The 11,362-nt window shown below is 42.0% G+C and overlaps 2 pseudogenes; both read left to right on the top strand.

The window, feature by feature from the left end:
- The first annotated feature begins 6,270 nt into the window (after positions 1–6,270).
- LOC138841659 (sentrin-specific protease 2 pseudogene) lies at positions 6,271–8,253 on the top strand (annotated as a pseudogene).
- A 66-nt stretch (positions 8,254–8,319) lies between these two features.
- On the top strand, positions 8,320–10,573 carry LOC138841658 (sentrin-specific protease 2 pseudogene; annotated as a pseudogene).
- The last annotated feature ends 789 nt before the right edge of the window (positions 10,574–11,362 follow it).

Genomic DNA, 11,362 nt, shown 5'->3' with positions numbered 1-11,362 from the left:
ATCAAACCCAGGGCCTCATGCATGCAAGGCAAGCGCTCTACCACTGAGCCACCTTTCCAGCCCCTATTTCTAACTTTTATAGAAAATAGGAGAATATAAAGTGGCTGAAGATAGAGATTAGAGGCTAAGCATGTTAAAGCTCCTATATTTGATCCATGACAATCAAATGGACAGAGGGTGAGAAATACAGAGAGAGACAGACAAGAGACAGAGAAAGAGACACACAGAGAGAAGTAAGAAGAGAGAGGAAGAGAGATATAACAACAGAAGTAAGAGAGCTGGGCACCAGTGGCTCATGCCTGTAATCCTAGCTACTCAGGAGGCTGAAATCTGAGGATCGTGGTTCAAAGCCAGCCCAGGCAGGAAAGTCCCACGAGACTCTTATCTCCAATAAACCACTAGAAAACCGGAAATGGTGCTGGGGCTCAAGTGGTAGAGTGCTCGCATTGAGCTGAAGAGCACAAGGACAGCGCCCAAGTCCAGAGTTCAAGCACCACACCAACAAAAAACAAAACAAAACAAAAAACCCAACAGAAGTAAGAAAGCATGTTAAAGCTCATAGATCACTAACAATCAAATGGACAGAGAGAGAAAGAAAGGAGAGAGAGAGAAAGAGAGAGACAGAGAGAGAGAAGGTGTACATGTGAGAGAATGTCCTGGACTAAAAAATGGATTTGAAAGTAGAAAAATCCTTAAGAAAAAGGACAGGTCTTTCTGGAACCACAAAATCTCTCCAGCCTTTAATAATGAAGTATTCTTTGCCTAAGAGAAATGGAATGGCACTGTGAAGATTCTAAGAAAAAGGCATGGGAAGCATGCATTTGATAGTAGCAGAGAGTGGGGCTATTAGGTATAAAGGCCTGACATCCAAGTCATTCTGGAAGACCTCAGTAATCCTGTTCCTATCATCACACCAATGGGAGGAACAAAGAGGAACAAACAGATTTCATCCAACAAAATCCCCAGAGGAGCAGTGACAAATAGATTGCTAACTTTATTGATGCTGAGTTTCCTTGAGACTGAATGATGAAATAGAAAAAGAGTTATGGGGGCTGGGAAGGTGGCTCAGTGGTAGAGTGCTTGCCTTGCATGCATGAGGTCCTAGGTTCCATTCCTCAGCACCACATAAGCAGAAAAAGCCAGAAGTGGTGCTGTGGCTCAAGTGGTAGAGTGCCCAGGCCCAGAGCTCAGGCCCCATGACTGGCAAAAAAAAAAAAAAAAAAAAAAAGAAAAGGAGTTATGGGAGGGACAATCATTAGGGTGAATTTTATATTCCATGTTCCTCTTCAGTTTAGGAGTTTCCTAACAAGACTTTCCTTTTGTAGGAAAAAAAAAACTTTAAGCAACTAATTGCAAGGGACCTAATCAGTAACATTTAATGGACATTATTTAAACCAATCTTTATCTTTTACATTATATTACTAAACTATAGGTGATGTAGGGCACAGATAGCTATATTCAATACCATACTAAACAAAATATGTTGTTCATACAATCCAATAAGTACCTAACAAATAAATTAGCAAAAGTAAGTAAAAAACTAACAAAATTTCAGGATGTGCAGAGATGGTCAAATTTGAGGTCTCTATGTGTGCTTCCAGTTTCTCTTAAGACTTCATTTACACTGTGTCCCCACAATCCACTTTGCTGTTGGGGAAGGGGACAGAGCAGAAATGTGGAACACAGATACAGGTTCAGGGTCACTGGGGAGACCAGATGAGGGAGGAGAACTTATTGGGGGCAGGACAAAGAAGGCTCCTCAGATCCTAAAGGTCACCTGGGGTGGGGCTTGGGTCCATGGGCTCTAAGACCTGCCTTCTCCTCTGGGCTGAAGTTGAGCACAGGGATTACAAATGTTCTCCAGAAGTAAATGTCCAAGCATTCACCTGGGCAGACTGCAGAGGAAGATACCTTCCCTTCCAGAGAAGAAAGGTGTTTGTTATGTCCTGGGAAGGAAAGGCTGATCACACACTGCTGAACCCCATGTTTTCCCACCCACCATATCTCCCCCTGGGAAGCAACACAGTGCCCTGTGTTAATTATGGACAGCTGCCTGGAGTTCTCCATTATCCTTCAAACTGTAGAACATATTTAACACTACTCACACTGTTCTAAAATATCCTGATTTAAACCAGTCCTTTGTTGTTTCTATCACTTTAGAAAATTACATAATTTGAAGTATTTCAGAAAGCAATGTTTTCTAAACATGAAGTAAAATCTGTTATATTTGTATCATTGGAGAAAACTTCACAAATGAATTCAAGGAATGCATAAAACTTAAGATTCAGTGTCCTTTAACTTCTCCATGTGAGCATTGTATTGCAATGTGGCATACAAAGCCACACTTAGAGATAGGATGCTTACAAATCTCAGGTAGAGACATAGTACCCTCAGGTGACTCCAGGTTCCCAGAGGGCTCCAGAACAGTTGAATCAAAGAGATTGGACAAATGCGAGTCAGTCTGGGTTCCAGTAATTTCCTCACTGAATATCAGGACCTGCTGAATGCTCCCAGGGGGACACAGCTGGGTTGGGTGGCCTGGAAGCAGGAGCCCACTCCTGTCTGCAGCCAAAGGTACTTGGGCTGCTTCTCTCAATGCTGTATTTCCCAGGGGCCTTAAATATCGCAAACATCTAGGGAATCTTTTGTCTTCCTGCTGTTGACTTTGGTGAGTATGGAAGGTAGGAAAGTCCAGAGTGAGAGCTGAACCACACTCTTGTCATCTCCACCAATGACACGTGAGATGACTCCTCCTAACACCAGTTCATGGCAGCCTTGCCAGTTCCCACAGGCTCTCCTTGTAATTCAACCTGCTGAAGGGGCAGGCATTCAGCATGACAGGAAAATGGAAGTGATAAAATAGACTTCTCATCCTGGAACCATCTTGACTGCCTGCAGATTGTTACTTCTCTTATTTTCCTGTGTACTCACACACACACACACACACACACACACACACCAGCTGCCAGTCTGGTTGCTAATTAGTTTTCCTGTATTCCTTCTGTGTGTGAGGGGGTGGAGATCGGGGTTTATGTACCTGTCATACAGCTTAAATTCAGGACCTGGGCACTGATTCTGAGCTCTTTTTGCTCCAGGCTACTGCTCTACTCATTGAATCACTGGCTTTTTATTTTTATTTTTAGTAGTTAGAGATGAGTCTCCTGAATTTTCTTGACCCAGCTGGCTTCAGAGCACAGTCCTCATATCTCAGCCTCCTGAGTAACTAGAATTACAGATGTGAGCCCACCAGTAGCCACTATATTTCTTGAAAGAAAATTATGCAAGCCATCTATGTCCTTACTTCTAAAAATGTCTCCTCTGGCCCACTAAACACATCATTTTCCTCCCCTTCCTTATCACTGAAGATGTGACTCTTCAAAAGGAATCCTGAGGAGTGAGAAGATGCTGATACCTGAAAGGTGCAGAAACACTGTCCATCTCTAGGTACACCTGAATATTTCTGAGTAAGCTGCTCTCAGCAAAACCTGGTTTTCTTGGGTCCCCTTCCAGCAGATGTCATTCTATTCATCAAACCCTGCCTGCCAGGAATGAAATTTTGCACAGTTCAATTCATTGGTGCATTCTGGGAGCAGAAAACAGAGCAATTCTAAATAATAGGTGGGCAGGAAAAACTTCATAGTTCTTGTAGACATAGCTACACTGAAGTGTCACACATGATATTTGTGTAATCTTGGACTGTGAGGACAATGATAAACATGTGCGTGTGGCCCAGTGAGGTCTTGACCACCTCTATCTTCTTAAACACATTTATGGGATTTGCATATTAAGAACAATCACTTAAGGACCCATTTGTCAAGAACTTCTCTATCATGAGATGGTGTGACAACTTGCCTGCACAAGATCAGGTCTTTGAGGAATATGACCTTCGCCACATCTATTTGGTATAAAGGGCAGGTGAGATGATGTAACAAGAATACCTAGAATTTGAGCCTGGGAATAACAAATCCTTTTTGAGATCATGATAATCTCACCATTTCCTGAAAGTGGTTCCTAGGAATAGCCAGGAAGTTGGGCTAGGAATTCACAAGCTGATAATTGTTTCCAATTTCCATATTGTGCAATAAGCTAAAAAGGACTCAGTCATTTGTTCACACTCCTAGGTAGAACTGTCAATAACTACATACTAATCAGGGCTCACTCACTGTCTGTGGGATTGCTCTGAGGACATTTCCACCAATGTTGCCCACAGTGCCTAGGCCAAAGCCTCTCATAAAGGCCTAAAACCAACCTCCCAAGGCTCAGTCTCTGGGTGAGTTAATCATCATTGAGAAACTATGTTGCACAGTCTGTGAGCTATTCCCTTAGTAAGGATATGTATATGATGGTCCAAGTACAAAACAAGCTCCCAAACAGGAAGGTAACAGAATGTAGAACATCTACTAGGACAAAAGAAACCTGTTGTTTGGTGCACATAATGTTTTAACCTGTATAGTAAGTTAACAGGAAAGAAAGCCACACCAACAAACCCTGATACAAAGAGTCAAAAGGGCTGAGGAGAAAGGAATCCCATGTTCAGGAATCTAAATGGATTTTACAAGCCCTGCAGGCTCTGACTTTCTACATTGAATGTAAGGAACCAGATAGCCTGAGTTTCTAAGAGCTCAGTGTCTATGCTATTTGGCTCTTTGAGTCTTCTTTTCACTTCTATATCTGAGAGCAGCAGTTAGTACAGTGCATTTGTCTCCCAGGAGCTCCCTTTCTCTTCATACAGGGCTCAAAGTAGGCAATAGCTACAAGCTGCCATAAAATCAAACCAGTATGTGGGCTGGGAAGGTAGCTCAGTGGTAGAGTGCATGCCTTGCAAGCAGGAGGCCCTGGGTTCGATTCCTCAGCACCACATAAACAGAGAAAGCTGGAAGTGGTGCTGTGGCTCCAGTGGTAGAGCGCTAGCCTTGAGCTGAAGAGCTGAGGGACAGCACCCAGACCCAGAGTTCAGGCCCCATGACTGGCAAAAAAAAAAAAAAAAAAAAAAATCAAACCAGTATGAAATAACACCATGTTCCCCCTGCAGTCCTAGATATATGAAGTTCCCAATTCTGAACAAAAAGTATTAATAGGTGAGTTCTAACAACCTTCACTGAATGGTGAACTCAGAGCACTTTTCCTAAAGCAAGTACCATCCAGTACAATAGCTGCTACCTATTATCCTAGTTATTAGGATGGCTGAGATCTACTGGACCAATCAACTTACAGGCCATGCAGGACAAATAGTGTAAGATACTGGGTCTCAATAGAAGAACCTGGGCCAAGTAGAGACATTTCACCATTGTTGGAAAAGGATGTGTCCTTAACTAGGAAAATGTATTTCTGTACACAAACCTGGGTAGTAATTGCAACAAAGTGCTTGAATTGTGGCTCATAGGTAGAGAGACTATCAGGTCAAACCTTACTAAAGCCAATAATAAAGCATATACAAATATAAAAACTGTATTTGGATTTCAGTACTAATATCTCTTTTAATATGTGTGTGTATGTTGGTGGTGTTGGTGTGTGTATGGGATAGTATTGGTTCTTAAGATCATTGTATTTGCACTATCCTTCAGTATCCTTTAAGTTTCTCATTTAAGTATGGTAGTGTTGTAGCTCTACTGCTTGCAACACAAAATTCTGGCTTTCTGACAGTTAACTGATGGTGAATGTCTACCATTAGACATTTGTCAATCTGGGTTGGTTTCAAATTATGATCTTCAGATCTCATTCTCTGCAGTAAAGAAGGCTATAAGAGTGAGCCACTATGCTCAGCCAGCATTCCCCAAAAGTCACTTAATCTTTCTGATCCTCAGCTCCTTTCTGTGGAAAGAGAAAAGAATTACTTTGTGGACCTTAGAATCTGGTGTGAGCTATGACTGGGTGCAGGAAGTATAAGTGTCATGTATGTGTGAGCAAAGCCTGATGCTTGCATAAAGCTGCTGATTTTTATATTGAAATGAATTCCAGAAAATGGAAACAAGAGGAATTTTTTTGTCTTGTTTGTTTATTTATCCATATGTTTTTTTTTCTTTCTGGGTCCAGTCATAGGCCTGAACTCTGGGCCTGGGTGCTGTCCCTCAGCTCTTCAACTCAAGGCTAGCACTCAACCACTTGAGCCACAGCGCCACTGCTGGCTTTTTTTCTGCTTATGTGGTGCTGAGGAATTGAACTCAGAGCCTCATGCATGCAAGGCAAGGGCTCTACCACTGAGCCACCTTCCCAGCCCCGATTTATCCATATTTTTGAGGGAGAGTAAGAGGACACAGAAATTGAGGGAAAATGGGGAAACACAAGCAGCAGTGGTACCCAGTAGATATGATGTTGACAACTTGTGAACAAGAACAGGGGGGAAAACTGGAAGAGAAAAAAGGAAGTGGTGACATTGTCCAACAAGAAATGTACACTTTACCTAACTTACAAAATTGTGACCCATTTGTACATTACCTTTACAAAAACAATTTTTAAAACTTTCCAATTCTCTTTAGAGGCTCTCAAGACTAATGCCAACCTATGGAGTGTAAAGGTCAACTTATATGATAAATACAGCCAGAATCTTGAAGAAATTTTGTAACATATATTCCATTCTAAGTACCCAGTTTTCATTAGGGGTGGAGCTGGCACTGGCCCTGAGCCTCTCTGTGCTCAAGGCTAGTACTCTAGCACTTTAGCTACAGGACCACTTCCAGACTTTTCTATTTACGTGGTACTGAGGAATGGAATGTAGGGTTTCATGCATGCTAGTCAAGTACTCTACCACTAAGCCACATTCCCAGCCCACAAAGCTGTTTCCTTTACTTTTTGTTTTCTACCACTTGTCTGGTCATGAAATCCTTCTTAAAGCTGTGGGACAAAGGTCTGTGATATCTTGGCACCCTGTCCCTAGGTAAAATCATAATCAATCTTTGAAATTAATATACTTTATTGTGAGTGTTACTGTTGTGCATGGGTTTGTCAAGCATTTGGCAAATATATTCATTTGCCAGTAGACATATTCAGAATTTTAAATTATCTGATATTTTTAATTCATAAAACTTTTATCACTGTAACCATGAATCACTTGGCACAGCAGGTATAAACAAGGTGAGGGAGTACTTTAAAATAAAACTACAAAACTGATTTTAAGATTTAGGTGCTAAGTGTGTCTAGGTGTTATTACATTTTAAAAAAGTACAATTCAAAATGGTTTTTCTTCATGGCTATAGAGTATTTTCTAAACCCATGTTATTTGAGTTCAAAGGTCTTATGAGTTATTTCAAAATACAAATTAAAGAGGAAAATCACGGAGGAGGTAAAGAAATACATATATGTTAATTTTTTAAAGGGAAAATGAAAATCCTAGATGGCAGACTAGAGATAAAGCAATATCAGAGCCCTATATGCTTCAACAAGAACTAAGAAGCTTTAATTGTAAGATCAAGCCAGAAAGTGGATAACAGGCAAAGGCAAGCAGAGTCTACCGCCAACAAAGAAACATCTCAATGTGCAATGACTGAGAGGCTTGATGGTGGTGGCCAAAGCTGTGAAGGCGGCAATGGCTGCAAGAGGTCTGGGGTTTTCACCTCGTGTGTGTTGGCCTCCACTGCTCCAGTCTGGTATGTAAACAGGGCTGAATAGGATTCTGGGTGCCATTTTCCATTTCTGCAACTGGTCGTTGCCCCGAGTTTGGCCCCTCCTCAAACGGTGGCGCTCACACAACACTCTGTTTTCTCCAGTGGGTACTGATGAAAATACCTGTTAAAGACAAAGATTAGATTGCTTTATTCACCATCTGAAAAAGTTGCTGCAATGTTGGTAGCTTACTTGGATTCCCATTAGAGCTGACCACAATGCCCATGGTGATTTCTGCTTGTAATGGAACATGAAATGTGGCCTCTTGAGGAGAGGTATTTTTGAACTCTTCATCTTGTGAACTGACAGGTTCTGGATCTCAGAACAACATGCTGAAAATGGATAATAAATCTCCTGATGGAATAAGTGACTATCCAAAGATCAGTGGCAGTTACATGAGATCAGCCCTGTAGAGTCCTGCCTTCCTTTGGTTTTACTTTGAATTCAGAAGACTATGATAGAACAGCAATTGGTTGGGGCCACAGCAGGGGCAATTCAGAGAGTTGCATAACATGGAAACCTCAAGAACAGGATATAACAGATATTTCTGAAGAGGGTAGCAAGGGTGTGAGGTGTCCCCATTGTTTTGGAGAGGAGGTGAGAAATCACAGAAACAGAACTGACCAAATGTTTATGAGTATTATACAGAGGTAAATTCTAGAAATATTGGGTAAAAATGATGACTTCATTCTTGGAAATTGTTTAAAGTGCCTATGAAACATGCAAGAACACTTCTACTGTAGGCACTTGGATACATGTGATGGGAGTTTTGAGAAGTTAGTGACACCCTTTTGAATTTTCTCCATAGGTTATTTATTTATTTATTATTTATGTTTATTTTGTCAGTCATGGGGCTTGAACTCTGGGCCTGGGCGCTCTCCCTGAACTCTTCAGTTCAAGGCTAGCGCTCTACCACTTGAGCCACAGTGTTACTTCCTTCTTTTTCTGTTTCTGTGGTGCTGATGAATCAAACCCAGGGCCTCATGCATGCCAGGCAAGCACTTTACCACTGATCCACCTTCCCAGCCCTCCATGGATTATTTAAATCAAGGAAACTGATATGATCATTCAGAGAAAGATGTAAGAAGGGAAAAGAGATGGACAAAACCATCAGCATTATGGCAGGAACAAGAAGGAATAATCTCCAGCGGAGACTGTCATGCAAAGAAGAATTATGGTAGTTGTGCAGGAAGGCAAGATCAGCTAGGGTACTCAAAAAGAAGAAGGAAATAACAGGAAAGGCCATGAAACTCTTATCTCCAATTAAAAAAAAACCCAGAAAACAGGAAGTAGCACTATGGCTCAAATGGTAGAGCGTTAGCCTTGAGCTGAAGAGCTAAGGGACAGCCCTCAGGCCCAGAGTTCAAGCCCTATGTCCAACAAAAAAGAAAAGAAAAGATCACTGTAAGACCTGAAAATGACAATAAAGGAGGGCATCCGGCTGTACGTGACCTATCAGAAGTATCAGCCTGACTCTGCCTGGAAGCAATGTCTTTTTTTTTTTTTTTTTTGGTCGGTCGTAGGGCTTGAACTCTGGGCTTGGGCGCTGTCCCTGTGCTCTTCAGCTCAAGGTGAGCACTCTACTTCTTGAGTCATAGTGCCACTTCTGGTTTTCTAGTGGTTTATTGGAGATTAGAGTCTCATGGACTTTCCTCAAGCTGGGCGCTGGTGGCTCACGCCTGTAATCCTAGCTACTCAGGAGGCTGAGATCTGAGGATCAGGGTTCAAAGCCAGCCCGGGCAGGAAAGACTGTGAGACTCCTATCTCCAATAAAACCACCAGAAAACCGGAAGTGGCATTGTAGCTCAAGTGGTAGAGCACTCACCTTGAGCTGAAGAGCTGAGGGGCAGCGCCTAGGCCCAGAGTTCAAGCCCCATGACCGACCAAAAAAAAAAAAAGAGTCTCATGGACTTTCCTGCCCTGGCTGGCTTTGGACCACAATCCTCATATCTCAGCCTCCTGAGTGGCTAGGATTACAGGCGTGAGCCACCAGTGCCCAGCTTGGAAGCAATGTCTTATTTAGGAGGAAAATAGTAGTAGTTGAGGCCAAGAAAAAGAATTTCTTAGACAAAGAGAAGGACAGAAGAACAGATGATCTTGAACTTATTGAAGACCTGGAAAAGAAAATCAATAATGCCCTAGACCATGGCCCACAGGATGAGATCCTCAGTAGTGCTTTCAAATTGAGAATTACTGAGGGAGATATCCAAACCTTAAAAAACTTGTTCACTGATGAGGTCACTAATTTTTACATGAATCTCCTAATGGAAAGAAATAAAAGCAAGGCTATCCAGTACTTTCATGCATTCATTACTTTCTTCTATCCTGACCTAAGTCTGGGGCTTACCAAGCAATGAAACGATGGACCAAAGGGGCAAACCACTTTGAACAAGAATTTATTCTGTGTCTATTCATTGGAAGTTACATTGGATCCTGGTGGTGACAGATCTAAGATAAAAATATCTTAAGTATCTGGACTTTATGGGACAAAAGGGAAGCAAGATGGGCTGGGAAGCTGGCTCAGTGGTAGAGCACTTGCCTTGCATGCCTGAGGCCCTGGGTTCGATTCCTCAGCACCACATAAGCAACAAAAGAAAAAAGCCGGAAGTGGCACTGTGGCTCAAGTGGTAGAGTGCTAGCCTTGAGCCGAAGAGCTGAGGGACAGCGCCCAGGCCCAGAGTTCAGGCCCACGACTGGACCCAAAAAGGAAGCAAAACTGTGAAATTTTCCATCAGTATTTACAGGATGAAAGTAAGATGAAAAGAAATGTTGATCTAATTCTTTTAGAGTGGACACACTACAGTATGAAGTCACATGAGATTCTTCAACTGTTGAATGGGAGCGATTGTGGAATGTTTACTTCCAAATATTCAAATTCTATATTTCTAGGGACAAACCTATCACATTTATGCAGGAACAGATGCTTCTCTTTCAGTAGAAGACAGTAGAGATCCTCCCTCAGCAGTTGCTGTGACTGTGCGCTGCTAGGTCCTATTGCTGCTGGTGTTTCTTTATGGGCATTTCCTCATGCATCACAGGATACAGTGTCTCTACTCCATTTCTGTTTGCCCAGGTACTGAGCCGTAAAAGTGCATGCAGGCCCTCTGCGTCCAAATCCTGACAGGGTGGAGGAACAGCTTCCAACCTCTGGAAGGCTGTGTCTGCTCAACCCATACAAGAACAAACATTGATTGATTTCTCTTTTTGGTCGGTTGTGGGGCTTGAACTCTGGGCCTTGGCACTTTCCCTCAGCTCTTCAGCTCATGGCAAGTGCTCTACCACTTGATCCACAGCGCCACTTCTGGTTTTCTGAGTAATTTATTGGAGATATGAATCTCATGGACTTTGCTGCCTGGCTTGGGTTTGAACCTCAATCCTTAGATCTCAGCCTCCTGAGTAGCTAGGATTATAGGTCTGAGCCACAGGTGCCCAGCTGATATTTTTTTGTTTCTTTCAAAGAGTTATTTCCTTACAAATGTGGGAAATACAGGATTTATGCTATGAATTGTTTTGTTTTGTTTTTACCATGTGTTTGTTCACTTATATTATTTTTCTCATTTATTTGCAATCATAAGACTGTGGCCATTTTCCACTGTTCTTTTATACTTAAGTTATTTGAACTATTTATTTCTGAAAGAAGTGTTAATCAGACTTCCACTCCTTGCTGAAGATTGAAAAGGAAAAAAAAAGAGAAAATAAATCCTGTAAAGGAAAGACAAAATTCAGAAATAACGAAACACTCCTTAAGATTTCATAGATGGAG

Source organism: Dipodomys merriami, unplaced genomic scaffold, assembly GCF_024711535.1.
Source record: "Dipodomys merriami isolate MVZ:Mamm:240054 unplaced genomic scaffold, mDipMer1.0.p SCAF_325, whole genome shotgun sequence".
Lineage (NCBI taxonomy): Eukaryota > Metazoa > Chordata > Mammalia > Rodentia > Heteromyidae > Dipodomys > Dipodomys merriami.
The sequence above is the reverse complement of the archived record's forward strand: the minus strand, read 5'-3'. Positions and strand labels throughout refer to the sequence as shown.